The sequence below is a fragment of the Schistocerca nitens genome, chromosome 6 (genome assembly GCF_023898315.1).
Source record: "Schistocerca nitens isolate TAMUIC-IGC-003100 chromosome 6, iqSchNite1.1, whole genome shotgun sequence".
In the NCBI taxonomy this organism is placed as follows: domain Eukaryota; kingdom Metazoa; phylum Arthropoda; class Insecta; order Orthoptera; family Acrididae; genus Schistocerca; species Schistocerca nitens.
In genome coordinates this window covers 700,861,186-700,878,780 of record NC_064619.1, presented here as the reverse complement: position 1 = coordinate 700,878,780, position 17,595 = coordinate 700,861,186, and the positions used below count along the sequence as shown (strand labels likewise).

At 48.4% G+C, this 17,595-nt stretch overlaps 1 non-coding gene across 1 annotated transcript; it reads right to left on the bottom strand.

The window, feature by feature from the left end:
* Positions 1-13,561: 13,561 nt before the first annotated feature.
* LOC126191740 (U6 spliceosomal RNA) lies at positions 13,562-13,668 on the bottom strand. The gene has a single exon (XR_007538458.1). It is a non-coding gene; the product is annotated as a U6 spliceosomal RNA (small nuclear RNA).
* Positions 13,669-17,595: the final 3,927 nt, after the last annotated feature.

Genomic DNA, 17,595 nt, shown 5'->3' with positions numbered 1-17,595 from the left:
CAGGATCTGTAGCTGTGGAAGACGGCCTACTCCCAATCGTATCCTGCCATCTGGCTCGCGAGGCAACAGGAACACCCTCCAGAAAACTGCTGCCAGGGCACACTCCAGGCCTGAGGGGGTGTGCTTAGGCGATGACGGCGGCGGCGACGGCGACGGCAATGGTGGGTCCAGGTCCATGGGTTTGGCGAGCTGGAACGGCGGGGGCGAGGGCGCATCGTCCATCCACTCTGCCTGGGATGCTCTGGTGGCACTGGAGTCTGGTTGCGAAGGCCGCGCGGTTCCGCGAGGCTGTGAATCTGGGGAAAGAAAAGCAGCAGAATCACGGAGCAAATGAAGTGCGCGAATTTGGTTCTGGTAGTGGGGCTGCAAACCTTCGGGACCTGCAGTCAGATACATGTAAGAGCCAATGCGTTCCTCCATCACGACTCTTTCCCAGCGCCCACGGTTGCCATAAACCCTGAAAAGAACAAGATTACGCTGCACAAAGCGATACTTCCGGACCACTGGTGGCGCCGGATACCGCGGTGGCTGTAGTAAGTGGAGCAGCGTTTGATGGCGGTGGTCACGCAGAAGTTCTGCCGGTAATGGTCCGTCTCGTGGGTGGGAGCGATAGAAGTCATGAAAGAATTGCAGCGCCTGTTCCCTTGTCCTTGTGTGGGTGGTGCGAAGCTTGGCCATCTGTTGCTCGAAAGTGCGTACGAAGTGTTCCGCTTCTCCGTTGGACTGTGCTTAAAATGGAGCACTTGTTAGATGACGAATGCCATTTCGTTCACAAAACTGTTCAAAATCACGTGAAGTGAATTGTGGTCTATTGTCCGACAAAAGTACTTCTGGCAAACTTTCGATGGAAAATGTAGAGGACAACACCACGTGATGTGGCAGAAGCCTTAGGTACCGCAAATGGGAACCTGCTAAAACAGTCTACCACTATGAGCCAACAAGTGTTCCAAAATGGTAGTGCGAACAATTCCCCAATGTCCTTGGTGGAGCATCCACAACACATCCTTCTGGAACACTGGGAATAAGCACACGGGATTGTCCGTTGTCATTTTGAACTGGACTCGTACCTTGTTGAACTGAAAGGCTATGCCACGGTGCAAAATATCGGCGAACAACTGAGTTCTGGATACTGTTCAATGAACGAGGCCAACACGTGCGAATATAATGCAACAAAATTTTGAGATCTGGATCTGCTTCCGTGGAGTGTGCTATTTTTCAATTCAGAGTCCTGCGCATCGATATGGCAACAGAATGCGGCAGATGCATCAAAATCATAGTCTGGGCCAATCGGAAGGCAAGATAGGGCATCTGCATTGCCTTGCTTTGCCGTAGGTCTGCACACAATTTCAGACTGGTACTGCGAAAGCAACAAAGCCCAGTGTTGTAATTTTTGGGCAGTGCGTGGAGGAACCGGCTTCGACGGATGAAACAAGGACTGAAAAGGCTTGTGATCTATCACTAAATACAACTTGCGACCAAACAAATAGTAATACACAATAGCGAGAGCCTCTTTTTTGAATCTGAGAGCATTTGCACTGATTGTGAGTTAATAACTTTGAGGCAAAAGCATTGTCTTGTGCACCAATTCTGTGCGAAAGTACAGCGCCGATTCCGTAAGAACAAGCGTTGACTGACAAAACTACCGGCTTGGCAGGGTCACTAAGCAAGGTATTTTTGAGTTTCTCAAAGGCGTCTTGACAATCTTTAGTCCACACGAAAGGTACATTTTTGCGACGCAAGCGATGCAACGGAGCCGAGATCTGAGCGGCATTCGGTATGAACCGAATGTAGTAACTTATGTCATCTTGCCTAATACTGACTGCACTACAGACACGTTGCGAGGAACGGGCAGGTTACGGATTACAAGCAAATGAGATAGGAGGGGGTGCACTCCCTGACTGTTTATCACATGATCTAAGTACTGTAGTTCAGTTTGAAAAAAGTCACGCTTTTGGAGACGACACTTGCGTCCTGCTTCTGACAACAATTGAGAAAGGGTAGGCAAATCGTCAATGTGTTCCTCTGGTGTACGACCTGAGGCGACAATATCGTCAAGATAGTTCGAACAAAATGGCACTTTTGCAGTCAGCTGGTCCAAGTAACGTTGAAAAATGGTGGGTGCGGAAGCACTGCCGAAGGGCAAACGCCAATACTTACACAGTGCTAAGTGTGTATTTACAACAAACACTTCCTGTGACTCTTCATTCAAGACGGCCGCGGTCGCCGAGCGGTTCCAGGCGCTTCAGTCCGGAACCGCGCGACTGCTACGGTCGCAGGTTCTGATCCTGTCTCGGGCATGGATGTGTGTGATGTCCTTAGGTTAGTTAGGTTTAAGTAGTTCTGAGTCTTGGGGACTGATAACTTCACATGTTAAATCCCATAGTGCTCAGAGCCATTTGAACCATTCTTCATACAATGGAATTTGCAAGTAGGAAAGTGACGTCCTGCACCACGCCTGCCCACGAGTTCTAAGGGCGTGGTAACGGATAAGTGCCAACTACTGTCTGTGGGTAGACAGTCAACTTGAAGTCAACACAAATGCAAATGTGACCAGAAGGCTTAGGCAACAAACGAGACGACTTGGCCATTGACTAGCATGAGTGTGAGCAATTACGCCATTATTTTGCAACTCTTTCAATTCACTGGCTCCTATGAAGTCACTTACTTTTCCCATTCCTTCTGGAAATAGTTCAGGAAATTGTTTAAGTAAGGTAGCGACCCTGTCTTTTGGTACAAAAGCCGATATGGAAAGTACTTTCTAATGGATGGTAAGTATAAAAAAATCAAAAGCATCTAAGCCGAATGTGTTCTCACTGTCTCTGGATTGCAACACAGTAAAATTCACTGTCCTAATGTGAGATTTGTAAGTAGCAGGAAAACTACACTGTCCAAGCACTGGAATTTCCTGAGCGTTGTAAGCAGTGAAGTGCTTTCTAGACTGAGAAAGGCGTGGTGATCCTAGCTGTTGGTACGTGGCACGATTAAGCAAAGTTACTGAGGCACCTTTGTCTAACTGAAAGCCCACACGACTGCCAGCAACGCATAGTGAGACAGACTCGACCCGTCAAATCGGGGCCTGGTCAAACTTAGAGGGCCGCTATGGCACCCGAATCACATTGCTCTAAGATTTGCAACACTTGAGGAAGTGAAGGATCAGGGTACTTTAGGAACTGTTCCCGTATTCCACTATCGGGGACACTGAATGTTATAGCATCACTAATCATTAAGTCACTGTAAAAGTTGCCACTACTACACTTAAATTTACACTTCTTAGTCATGCCCGTTAATTCTGTATACGACTGACGGTACACCATTTCCAGCTTTTTCTGCAAACGAAGAAACTGATATCTGGCTGCAGCCACTTGAAATTGCTGATCGTAGTACTGAGTTAATGCAGTGATTACTTCGTCATAACTGAGTTCGTCGGGAGACGCAGCTGGGAATAGGTTTTGTATTAACCTGAACACTGGGGACTGCGCAAGCGAAAAAAAGTATTGTTGCTTCATAGTACCTTGAACGCCATGAACTGCACAATGAGTTTCGAACTGTCTCAGGTATTGGAGCCATTCCTCTTCTGTGTCGTTAAATTGCCGGAACGGTGGTATGCTGGTCGGCGGCCCTTGTTGGGTGTGTCGGTCGGCTGGCTTCTGTTGTGCGGCCGAACCTGCTTGCTCAGCCAGCAGTTGTTGTACCGTCGTCAGCAAGGCAACAATTTGTTGGTTATGAAACTGAAAAGCTTGCGTTAGATCCATTAGATTGGCCGTCTGCAGCTGAGGCGCGGAGGCACGGGGTGGAGGGGGCGGGGTAGCCATCTACATCTACATCTACATTTATACTCCGCAAGCCACCCAACGGTGTGTGGCGGAGGGCACTTTACGTGCCACTGTCATTACCTCCCTTTCCTGTTCCAGTCGCGTATGGTTCGCGGGAATAACGACTGTCCGAAAGCCTCCGTGCGCGCTCGAATCTCTCTAATTTTACATTCGTGATCCCCTCGGGAGGTATAAGTAGGGGGAAGCAATATATTCCATACCTCATCCAGAAACGCACCCTCTCGAAACCTGGCGAGCAAGCTACACCGCGATGCAGAGCGCCTCTCTTGCAGAGTCTGCCACTTGAGTTTATTAAACATCTTCGTAACGCTATCACGGTTACCAAATAACCCTGTGATGAAACGCGCCGCTCTTCTTTGGATCTTCTCTATCTCCTCCGTCAACCCGATCTGGTACGGATCCCACACTGATGAGCAATACTCAAGTATATGTCGAACGAGTGTTTTGTAAGCCACCTCCTTTGTTGATGGACTACATTTTCTAAGCACTCTCCCAATGAATTTCAACCTGGTACCCGCCTTACCAACAATTAATTTTATATGATCATTCCACTTCAAATCGTTCCGCACGCATACTCCCAGATATTTTACAGAAGTAACTGCTACCAGTGTTTGTTCCGCTATCATATAATCATACAATAAAGGATTCTTCTTTCTATGTATTCGCAACACATTACATTTGTCTATGTTAAGGGACAGTTGCCACTCCCTGCACCAAGTGCCTATCCGCTGCAGATCTTCCTGCATTTCGCTACAATTTTCTAATGCTGCAACTTCTCTGTATACTACAGCATCATTCACGAATAGCCGCATGGAACTTCCGACACTATCTACTAGGTCATTTGTATATATTGTGAAAAGCAATGGTCCCATAACACTCCCCTGTGGCACGCCAGAGGTTACTTTAACGTCTGTAGACGTCTCTCCATTGATAACAACATGCTGTGTTCTGTTTGCTAAAAACTCTTCAATCCAGCCACACAGCTGGTCTGATATTCCGTAGGCTCTTACTTTGTTTATCAGGCGACAGTGCGGAACTGTATCGAACGCCTTCCGGAAGTCAAGAAAAATAGCATCTACCTGGGAGCCTGTATCTAATATTTTCTGGGTCTCATGAACAAATAACGCGAGTTGGGTCTCACACGATCGCTGTTTCCGGAATCCATGTTGATTTGGTTAACACAAGAACGTTATAGCAAAAAAAAAGCAAGGCCACTGGGAAGACAAATTTGATTAGTTCTGCGGCTCTCCTGGAATACGTGCAAAAATACAAAAAAAATTTTACAAACACTTGAATGCGATCACCCCTGCAATCTGAAACACAAGAGAAGCAAGCAAATTCTTCTTCACTGAAGTTTTCTCAGCGCCATATTTTATGTCGTCTCGTTGTCTTTGTAGAGCTGTACCATGGGAAGCAGTGAGAGGAGGTTGGCTGGTGACCGGTATCCTCGTTCTATAACACGATCTGCATCCATAACTGGGTTCTTTATTCATAGGAATGGAAAGTTTACTTAAGATACACGTTGTGGTACAAGCTCTTCTGTATAGTTCGCGTTAGCCTCACTGCTGCTGAAGTACAAAGTCCGCTTTCACTTCATTGTTGCTATGTGCTGCTTGTCTGCGTTACCGGCGGTGCTAACAGCTACTGCGATTCCCGCTGTACTGCGACTGATGACAATGGAACTTACTCGGTGCGGCAGACCGCGTCAGACTCGAACAGATTGGCCTTCCGGTGCGCGCGAGCGATCCTAAATACTGGCGGCCGAGAGCGCGTTGGCGGCGCATTTCCTGCGAGTCTGTCTTTGGCCTCTCTCGATCGTCTCGCAACCTCTTTGACACGGTGTGCTGACGCCAGCTTACGCCAGCACACGTCTGTGAACTGAACTCAACGTGGAAACAGGGGTGTGTCGATGAAACGGTGCAGGTACCATTGAAACGACCCCTTAGAAAAATTTATGAATGATTGTGCTGGTAACCCCCTTACGTTATTTGATTTTCAAGCAGCTGAGCAAAACTGAACGTCCTCAGACATTTCTCTCTTTACCTATTCTGATCAACACTAAACTGACACACAATATCTTTAGGGCAACGCAATCTGACTTTCAATAATCCCTACAAAAGAATGGCCCTGACTAACAATAACCTATACCTTTCATGAATCACTTACCTCACAAAAATCTTCGTTACTCAAACTACAGCAATACAGCATGCGTCAATACTGCCAGCTGAATAAAAGATTCTAACTACTGAAGACACTAACTACTGATAGGCATAGTTAGCAAATGAAAGATTTTGATAGAGAATAAACAATGTATTTATATTAATAGTGTTCAAAAGTCATTATATATATATATATATATATATATATATATATATATATACACACACTCCTGGAAATGGAAAAAAGAACACATTGACACCGGTGTGTCAGACCCACCATACTTGCTCCGGACACTGCGAGAGGGCTGTACAAGCAATGATCACACGCACGGCACAGCGGACACACCAGGACCCGCGGTGTTGGCCGTCGAATGGCGCTAGCTGCGCAGCATTTGTGCACCGCCGCCGTCAGTGTCAGCCAGTTTGCCGTGGCATACGGAGCTCCACCACAGTCTTTAACACTGGTAGCATGCCGCGACAGCGTGGACGTGAACCGTATGTGCAGTTGACGGACTTTGAGCGAGGGCGTATAGTGGGCATGCGGGAGGCCGGGTGGACATACCGCCGAATTGCTCAACACGTGGGGCGTGAGGTCTCCACAGTACATCGATGTTGTCGCCAGTGGTCGGCGGAAGGTGCACGTGCCCGTCGACCTGGGACCGGACCGCAGCGACGCACGGATGCACGCCAAGACCGTAGGATCCTACGCAGTGCCGTAGGGGACCGCACCGCCACTTCCCAGCAAATTAGGGACACTGTTGCTCCTGGGGTATCGGCGAGGACCATTCGCAACCGACTCCATGAAGCTGGGCTACGATCCCGCACACCGTTAGGCCGTCTTCCGCTCACGCCCCAACATCGTGCAGCCCGCCTCCAGTGGTGTCGCGACAGGCGTGAATGGAGGGACGAATGGAGACGTGTCGTCTTCAGCGATGAGAGTCGCTTCTGCCTTGGTGCCAATGATGGTCGTATGCGTGTTTGGCGCCGTGCAGGTGAGCGCCACAATCAGGACTGCATACGACCGAGGCACACAGGGCCAACACCCGGCATCATGGTGTGGGGAGCGACCTCCTACACTGGCCGTACACCACTGGTGATCGTCGAGGGGACACTGAATAGTGCACGGTACATCCAAACCGTCATCGAACCCATCGTTCTACCATTCCTAGACCGGCAAGGGCACCTGCTGTTCCAACAGGACAATGCACGTCCGCATGTATCCCGTGCCACCCAACGTGCTCTAGAAGGTGTAAGTCAACTACCCTGGCCAGCAAGATCTCCGGATCTGTCCCCCATTGAGCATGTTTGGGACTGGATGAAGCGTCGTCTCACGCGGTCTGCACGTCCAGCACGAACGCTGGTCCAACTGAGGCGCCAGGTGGAAATGGCATGGCAAGCCGTTCCACAGGACTACATCCAGCATCTCTACGATCGTCTCCATGGGAGAGTAGCAGCCTGCATTGCTGCGAAAGGTGGATATACACTGTACTAGTGCCGACATTGTGCATGCTCTGTTGCCTGTGTCTATGTGCCTGTGGTTCTGTCAATGTGATCATGTGATGTATCTGACCCCAGGAATGTGTCTATAAAGTTTCCCCTTCCTGGGACAATGAATTCACGGTGTTCTTATTTCAATTTCCAGGAGTGTATATATATATATCATTCATGACATCCAGTCTTACAAACATACTCTTTCTGATGGACACACGTCCAGATCATCCGCTCTCAAAACTCCGCCATCTCTCTGCCCACATCCACCATAGCTGGCGGCTCACCTCCAATTGCGCAATGCTACGCGCTGTTAACAGCCAACTGCCCAACACTACAATAGCAAATTCCAACAATGCTAACCAGCCACAGACTGCACACAGCACAGTCAGTGATTTTCATACAGAGCGGTACGTGACGTTACCAACATAAAAACCTAAACAGCCTACATACAAGCTGTACCATAGGAGCAAGGAGAGGATGTGGTTGGTATCCCCTTTCCGTAATACGAACTGCACACATAGACTAACTGGTTTCTTCATTTCATAAGAATGGAAAGTTTACGTAACTCAAGATATTCATTGTGGTAGAAGCTCTTCTGTGTACGAATAGTCCACGTTAGCCTCACTGCTGGTGAAGTACAAAGTCGGCTGTGTTCGCTGTATGGTTGCTATGTGCTGCCTGTCTCTGAGTTATCGGTGGAGCTAACTGCTACTTCGATTCCCACTGTACTGCGACTGATGACACTGGAACTTACTCGGTGCGACAGACTCGAACAGATTGGCCTTCCGGTCCGCACTGGCGATCCTAAATACTGGCGGCCGAGAGGACGATGGCGGCGCGTTTCCTACCAGTCTGTTATTGGCGTCAGTTGACTGTCTCGCAACCTCTTTGACACGGTATGCTGGCGCCAGCTTATGCCAGCGCACGTCTGTGAACTAAACTCAACGTAGAAACAGGGGTGTGTCGATGAAACGGTGCAGGTACCATGTGGAGTAGGTAATGCGTTGTGCATAGTCAGCTGGGCCCATGGTGTGTACCCTTTGTAAATGGTACAGATGTAACTGTTGTTCACGCAGAACCTCCCAGACGATATTGTGGCTAACAAGCATTGCACTCACAATTATTCGAGTACTCGTTGGTGTATTCCATTCAACGATATGCAGTACATCTTCTTCAAATATGGGCGTCCGGCGTTGTCATGAAGCACCGCAGTTCTACCTTATTATCGGAGCCGCTGCGTAACTTCGGCAAAAAGTTTGTGCCATAGTGTGCTACATTGCTGAAAACGTTCGTGATAAAGTCGACTAGCATCTCTTCCATTACGTCGAGCTTCGCCATACACAAGGAGCTTGTTTGTGTATTCCGAAAACGTTTATCTAACCATATTCACTGTATCGGAGATGCACAGGCACTGAATAGGTCTCGCAGGAAGGTAGATGTCAAGCGACATCAGGTGAACCTCTGGCATAGTACAAGCCATCCTGTTTACACTGTTGCACACCAGGACAAGCAGCTACGAGACTATTCTCTTTCCCTCATCTGACGTCGACATGTTCACATCTGAACTGAAACCATCACGCAGCGGAAATGGTACGATTACGGACTCCGGTTCCTGTGCAAAAAATTATGTGCTCACCCCCTCTGCCCGCGTGGCAAGCTACGCAGTATAACGCACTGCTTCCCGAACGGGAAGCCGTGGCACTCCACTGTGCCAATCCGCCTGGCGGATTAGCGTCATGTCCAATGTGCCGGCCAGCCTGTGGATGGTTTTCAGGCGGTTTTCCATTTGCCTTAGCGAATGCGAGCTGGTTCCCCTTATTTTGCCTCAGTTACACTATGTTGGCGATTGCTGCATAAACATTGTCTCCATGTATGCATACACCATAATTACTCTACCATGCAAACATTTGGGGTGCACTCATCCTGTCGCTTCCCACGCCCGGGTTCCCGGGTTCGATTCCCGGCGGGGTCAGGGATTTTCTCTGCCTCGTGATGACTGGGTGTTGTGTGCTGTCCATAGGTTAGTTAGGTTTAAGTAGTTCTAAGTTCAAGGGGACTGATGACCATAGCTGTTAAGTCCCATAGTGCTCAGAGCCATTTGAACCATTTTTTGCACTCATCCAGTATGAGACCTTCCCAGGTGAGAGGGGGTGGGGTCTACTGGGGCCTAACTGCACAATAACCCTGGTTTCGGTGTGGGGCGGCGGTGGGTTGGGTGAACTGCAGTGGTCTGTTCTGGGGTTGTGAACCACTGAGGGCTGCGGCAGAGCGAAACCTCTCCATTGTTTCTAGGTTCCCGGTTCAATAAACAATAAACACACATCCACCCCTTCCCTCTCTAATATTCTACAACTTTGTAATGGTAGTTTCCGAACATCCTGTGTGGTTCTGAGTCCTAGTTTTAAATTGAGAGAAGAGACGTGAACCAGCATCAGCAAACGACAATTATCTCGTAAACAGTAGGCGAGCGGGCAGCATTCGTTCGAGTTCGGTGTTGGTTATTGGTCTCTTAGCGAACCATCAAAGAAAGTTCGCTCCCTCTTCACTTTGGTATACGCAGTACAGACTCTTTCGTCTGATATCTTGTCTACTTTTGCTGTCGAAAAGGTTCACAAATGGGAGTATAACGTTGCTGATAGAAGAATGCAGACATAGGTGCTTCTAGGGTTGAAGAGACTTACAGCGCAAACTTCGAAGGAAAAGAATTGTGGTAGGTAGAAAATCACCGAAGCATTCAAAAATCCAACTACTGATGAGCAAGACGATAAATTCATTAGATGCTTGCACCAGCTGGAAATGGAGTGAATAGGAACAAGTTCTCCATTTTTTTATTGAAAAGGCAAAGCACAATTAACTTTTTTTAAAGCTAAAAAGTGCAAAAGTTAGTCTATTGTGTCATCAGCTGTACCTCCCATTCGTGAAGTCTGGACGCTGGGGCGGCAAATGGTAGTCTGTTTCTTTAGCGCCCTTCCATCGGTGATCGAACCGTGCACCTTCATTCTCCTAGAGGCCCCTGAGCCAAGATGCATGCGATAGCCTGCGTCAAATCTATAAGCAAACGGTGTCAAACTCAGGTTAGTTCTTTGGGCCCTCCTAAAGAATGAACATGCATTGATTGGACGACGTCCACACTACTGCGCCTATTTCGCCAACCAACTCTGTGGGTTTTTGCGCGATTCCACAGTTAGCTGGTACGTGCTGGACACAGTTGTCTTGACTGCCATCGAGGTGCACTACTAACACCCACTCACATTACTTCAAGCCCTGACGGATGGAGCGCCTGATACGTCACTGTCCTCGTTTTCTGATTCTTCTCCCCCCCCTTCCTATGACTGCTGTGGAATCTCCTGATGACATTTGAATATCTCCTTCCTTGACTATCTCTTCTCTGTCGACTCCCAGTTGGTTGGTGGTGTTGGGGATGCCGTAGCCAGGCATCATGGGATCGACTGCTGCCCTCTCAGCTCCCCTCCCTGCCATAGAGCCGGAGGTGCAGCACACTTGCTCATCTCCCATGACCCCTACCTTCTATCCTTCTGTCCGCTTAACAGGAACAGTCAAGCTTTCCCATTTTCCGATGTTGTCAGATGTTTTGCTGTCTTTTTTAAATAAAGTTTTAAAAGTTATCATTGTGGAGCTGTTATAAAAATGTTATTTGCAGTATCGGCAAACGCAAAAACTAGTGAATTTTTATTACCAGTGGCTCTGCACACAATGCCCAGTTTATGCCTCCACTGTATAGACACGTTCCTTCAGTCCGTTGCCCCCAGCTCAGGCTTCGGCTAGTGCCACTGCAGTATCACGGCATTGTTCTGCTGGAGACCTGTCTTGCTGATGGGCTGCTCTGTCTGCCCTGTACTGTAGTGGACCTGTCCAGCAACATTTACTGAGGCATGTGCTCGCCACCAATAGCTTCTAACTCCCAACATGCCATTTCTATGAGCTAAGAACCATAAAAATACCTCATGCTTTTAGCGCCCTACCAGGCTCCATCAACGTCTCTTCAGGCTGTTAACTTTCTAGAGTCTCGCTCATGGTGCGTTAGGTTGTAATAAAATCTTTAATAATTTCCTGTATATGAAAAATAGGTGAGGGAGTAACTTGTCCTCTCTCAGTTTATATTTCTCTCACCTGTCACTACAAAAAAAAAAAAAAAAAAGGATGGCAAGTGCACCAACTTGCAATTTCGTCGACCTGACTTCGATTCCTGCTGTTACCAACTTTTTTTCATCTTAATTTATTTCTCACAATGTTACACTATTAATTATAAAATTAATATATTCAATTTAGTTAGAATTACTATGCTTGTAAATCAAATGGCTATAGTCCACCACATTGTGGCACACTGGTAAAATTTAGGATAAGTCATCACTGGAGGTATGTAAGTTAATCCAGAACACTGGGGCAAATTGGTGATCAGAAACTTTACATCGTCTCCTCTCCTCCACTTGCCATCCAAATATTGCAGCGACAAGTTCTTCCACCATCTGAATTCCATCTTGCTGACTTAAAAGTAGAATGCCACTGCTCTGGAGCGCGTTAGTGACCTTGGGTATAGAGGTACACAGGATACTCCAACTTCTCATCCACGGCAAAATAGACGTTTATATTTACTTCCACAAGACGTCACGTATTGCTACTGCCCGAGGAACAGGTGAAAGGTCTCTGTTGGATTCCTTTCATGTTAATTTCTTAAATCTGTTGTCATTTACGGCATAAATTCCTCTTCTAAACTTACTGTGGTGTTTCTGACTATCTGGGAGGAGACTGAGCAGTGAAACGTGTTACTTTTACACATAAACAAGAACGATCTGTCACACTACTACACTTTAAAACACAGTTTATATGTAATTCTTGTTACACAGTCTCATACAGAACCTACATCCGCTTTCTTTTATATACTGTATATGATAAGATACTGTCATCCCCCTTCCCTTCTGTGTGAGAGGATGAATGAGCAAATGTATTTGTAGTTGCATGCTGGATGGTAGCAGACAAGCCTGTCTGCTAGAGAACAGTAGGACCGACGTCGGAACAGGTAGCTACGCTTTCTAAAAGCAGAGAGGTTTCTGTGCTTAGTATGGTCCTGTCCGTCCCTTGTCTTGTTGGTATAGGAAGCTGCCACTCTGGTCACTTCCGTTTGTATTTGGGAAGCACGCTCAGTAGGAGCGCAGGGCAGTCTGTCCGCGGCGAGCGTCTGAAGTGGTAAGATCTCCGGCTAAGCGCGTGTCTGCTAAGTCCGTAGGACAATGGATTTCTTAAGTTCAACCTAACTGAAAATTTAATCACCTTGATTTCAGGTTTATCTCTAAAATATCTAATGTTATCTTAAATTGCAACGCAGTGCAATTCGAGTGTGAAGTTCAGAATATATTCCGGTAGTTGCTTTGTCACTACTTTCTGAGTAAAGTGGAACCACGATCAGTAACTCTAACTAGCATCATCAATCTTCAATGCGAATGTGCGTGAGATTATAACTTCTCGTCTTGACAATATTTTTCAATATAGCAACTGTTGCGGCGTAACAAGACAGCCACGCCACTCGGAAGTAGTCGACAGGCACGCGTTAACTCACGCAGGCTAGTAGATAGGTCTGAAACAGGATACGTAATGAATGCTATAAAGAAAAGTACGTAGCTCCAGGAATACTTAACTTTAATCCATCCTTGTGGTACATCGCTCTTGACGATACAAGTGAGACTCTTTAGATGAAATGTCGTGTGACGAGGGCCTCCCGTCGGGTAGACCGTTCGCCTAGTGCAAGTCTTTCGATTTGACGCCACTTCGGCGACTTGCGCGTCGATGGGGATAAAATGATGATGATTAGGACAACACAACACCCAGTCCCTGAGCGGAGAAAATTTCCGACCCAGCCGGGAATCGAACCCGAGCCCTTTGGATTGACAGTCTGTCGCGCTGACCACTTTTTTTTTTTTTTTAATCTCATTTTGTTCGTTATTGTTCGTTTCAATTGTTCGTGGCGGACGTCACCTGACGGCCGTTGAAGTTCGTTATTGATCCATTTACTCAGTTTTTTTATTACAGAGGGCAGCTAACCCTCTGACCGAATACGCTGAGCTACCGTGCCGGCTCTTCAAGATTTTGCGTGTCATCCTTGCGCAGGGGCCATGCTAATCTTCTCTGTATCGTTCCAATTTTAGTATATGTACCGCCGAAGCGAGTACTTTTTAAAAAATGGTTCAAATGGCTCTGAGCACTATGGGACTCAACTGCTGAGGTCATTAGTCCCCTAGAACTTAGAACTAGTTAAATCTAACTAACCTAAGGACATCACACACATCCATGCCCGAGGCAGGATTCGAACCTGCGACCGTAGCGGTCTCGCGGTTCCAGACTGCAGCGCCAGAACCGCGCGGCCACTACGGCCGGCAACCACTCAGCTAACGGGGGCGGACGACTCTTTAGATACAAGCTATGTAATGCTAATGGCGCCTTGCTAGGTCGTAGCCATTGACTTAGCTGAAGGCTATTCTAACTATCGGCTCTGCAAATGAGCGAGGCTTCGTCAGTGTGCATCGCTAGCTACGTCGTCCGTACAACTGGGGCGAGTGCTAGTCCGTCTCTCGAGACCTGCCGTGTGGTGGCACTCGGTCTGCGATCACTGACAGTGGCGACACGCGGGTCCGACATGTACTAATGGACCGCGGCCGATTTAAAGCTACCACTTAGCAAGTGTGGTGTCTGGCGGTGACACCACAGCAACTTTTCTTTATCTTCAACCCACGTGGGGTGTACTTTGTGAGACCAGTACCACGTGCTTATACAATTGTTTGACCCATCAGGTTAATAGTAAGATGTTAGTAACCAGTTCGAGGTTTTTCTTTTGCAAATTGATTTTCGATCTAATTTATTTTAAGTATCAAAATTATTGTGGAGTTACATTCTTTGTGTAAACCAAGTTGACCACGTGAAGGATGTGGTGTAATCATCAAAGTAGCCCTCAGCTATTCTTTTCGGGAAGATTTCACAGAGAGTTAGTATGAATTTAGTATACCAGTGTGTGGTAATTTCATGACGGACAGGATTGCGCTACGAACGTAACTTCTTTGGGTGAAAATTGAATCGTTTGGTTGTGGTTAATTTCCTCTTGCATATGTTTCAACGTTCTTTGTGTGTTATTTTATGAATGCAGTGTTGAATGCAGTCTCCCAATCTTGGCTCCCTATTTGATGTGTTCCATAAGATTACAAACTCACATTTACACAATCCTAAATAAGGCACCAGCTTAGTTATGACTCAAGTTTAATATGCTGAAATTTCAATGATCAATGTTAAAATAAATTTCCAAATATAAACTGATATATTTCCTTTTATTTAAATTCTCTTTATATATATATATATATATATATATATATATATATATATATATATATATATATATATATATATATATATATATATATATATACTCCTGGAAATTGAAATAAGAACACCGTGAATTCATTGTCCCAGGAAGGGTCAACTTTATTGACACATTCCTGGGGTCAGATACATCACATGATCACACTGACAGAACCACAGGCACATAGACACAGGCAACAGAGCATGCACAATGTCGGCACTAGTACAGTGTATATCCACCTTTCGCAGCAATGCAGGCTGCTATTCTCCCATGGAGACGATCGTAGAGATGCTGGATGTAGTCCTGTGGAACGGCTTGCCATGCCATTTCCACCTGGCGCCTCAGTTGGACCAGCGTTCGTGCTGGACGTGCAGACCGCGTGAGACGACGCTTCATCCAGTCCCAAACATGCTCAATGGGGGACAGATCCGGAGATCTTGCTGGCCAGGGTAGTTGACTTACACCTTCTAGAGCACGTTGGGTGGCACGGGATACATGCGGACGTGCATTGTCCTGTTGGAACAGCAAGTTCCCTTGCCGGTCTAGGAATGGTAGAACGATGGGTTCGATGACGGTTTGGATGTACCGTGCACTATTCAGTGTCCCCTCGACGATCACCAGTGGTGTACGGCCAGTGTAGGAGATCGCTCCCCACACCATGATGCCGGGTGTTGGCCCTGTGTGCCTCGGTCGTATGCAGTCCTGATTGTGACGCTCACCTGCACGGCGCCAAACACGCATACGACCATCATTGGCACCAAGGCAGAAGCGACTCTCATCGCTGAAGACGACACGTCTCCATTCGTCCCTCCATTCACGCCTGTCGCGACACCACTGGAGGCGGGCTGCACGATGTTGGGGCGTGAGCGGAAGACGGCCTAACGGTGTGCGGGACCGTAGCCCAGCTTCATGGAGACGGTTGCGAATGGTCCTCGCCGATACCCCAGGAGCAACAGTGTCCCTAATTTGCTGGGAAGTAGCGGTGCGGTCCCCTACGGCACTGCGTAGGATCCTACGGTCTTGGCGTGCATCCGTGCGTCGCTGCGGTCCGGTCCCAGGTCGACGGGCACGTGCACCTTCCGCCGACCACTGGCGACAACATCGATGTACTGTGGAGACCTCACGCCCCACGTGTTGAGCAATTCGGCGGTACGTCCACCCGGCCTCCCGCATGCCCACTATACGCCCACGCTCAAAGTCCGTCAACTGCACATACGGTTCACGTCCACGCTGTCGCGGCATGCTACCAGTGTTAAAGACTGCGATGGAGCTCCGTATGCCACGGCAAACTGGCTGACACTGACGGCGGCGGTGTATATATATATACTCCTGGAAATGGAAAAAAGAACACATTGACACCGGTGTGTCAGACCCACCATACTTGCTCCGGACACTGCGAGAGGGCTGTACAAGCAATGATCACACGCACGGCGCAGCGGATACACCAGGAACCGCGGTGTTGGCCGTCGAATGGCGCTAGCTGCGCAGCATTTGTGCACCGCCGCCGTCAGTGTCAGCCAGTTTGCCGTGGCATACGGAGCTCCATCGCAGTCTTTAACACTGGTAGCATGCCGCGACAGCGTGGACGTGAACCGTATGTGCAGTTGACGGACTTTGAGCGAGGGCGTATAGTGGGCATGCGGGAGGCCGGGTGGACGTACCGCCGAATTGCTCAACACGTGGGGTGTGAGGTCTCCACAGTACATCGATGTTGTCGCCAGTGGTCGGCGGAAGGTGCACGTGCCCGTCGACCTGGGACCGGACCGCAGCGACGCACGGATGCACGCCAAGACTGTAGGATCGTACGCAGTGCCGTAGGGGACCGCACCGCCACTTCCCAGCAAATTAGGGACACTGTTGCTCCTGGGGTATCGGCGAGGACCATTCGCAACCGTCTCCATGAAGCTGGGCTACGGTTCCGCACACCGTTAGGCCGTCTTCCGCTCACGCCCCAACATCGTGCAGCCCGCCTCCAGTGGTGTCGCGACAGGCGTGAATGGAGGGACGAATGGAGACGTGTCGTCTTCAGCGATGAGAGTCGCTTCTGCCTTGGTGCCAATGATGGTCGTATGCGTGTTTGGCGCCGTGCAGGTGAGCGCCACAATCAGGACTGCATACGACCGAGGCACACAGGGCCAACACCCGGCACCATGGTGTGGGGAGCGATCTCCTACACTGGCCGTACACCACTGGTGATCGTCGAGGGGACACTGAATAGTGCACGGTACATCCAAACCGTCATCGAACCCATCGTTCTACCATTTCCTAGACCGGCAAGTGAACTTGCTGTTCCAACAGGACAATGCACGTCCGCATGTATCCCGTGCCACCCAACGTGCTCTAGAAGGTGTAAGTCAACTACCCTGGCCAGCAAGATCTCCGGATCTGTCCCCCATTGAGTATGTTTGGGACTGGATGAAGCGTCGTCTCACGCGGTCTGCACGTCCAGCACGAACGCTGGTCCAACTGAGGCGCCAGGTGGAAATGGCATGGCAAGCCGTTCCACAGGACTACATCCAGCATCTCTACGATCGTCTCTATGGGAGAATAGCAGCCTGCATTGCTGCGAAAGGTGGATATACACTGTACTAGTGCCGACATTGTGCATGCTCTGTTGCCTGTGTCTATGTGCCTGTGGTTCTGTCAGTGTGATCATGTGATGTATCTGACCCCAGGAATGTGTCAATAAAGTTTCCCCTTCCTGGGACAATGAATTCACGGTGTTCTTATTTCAATTTCCAGGAGTATA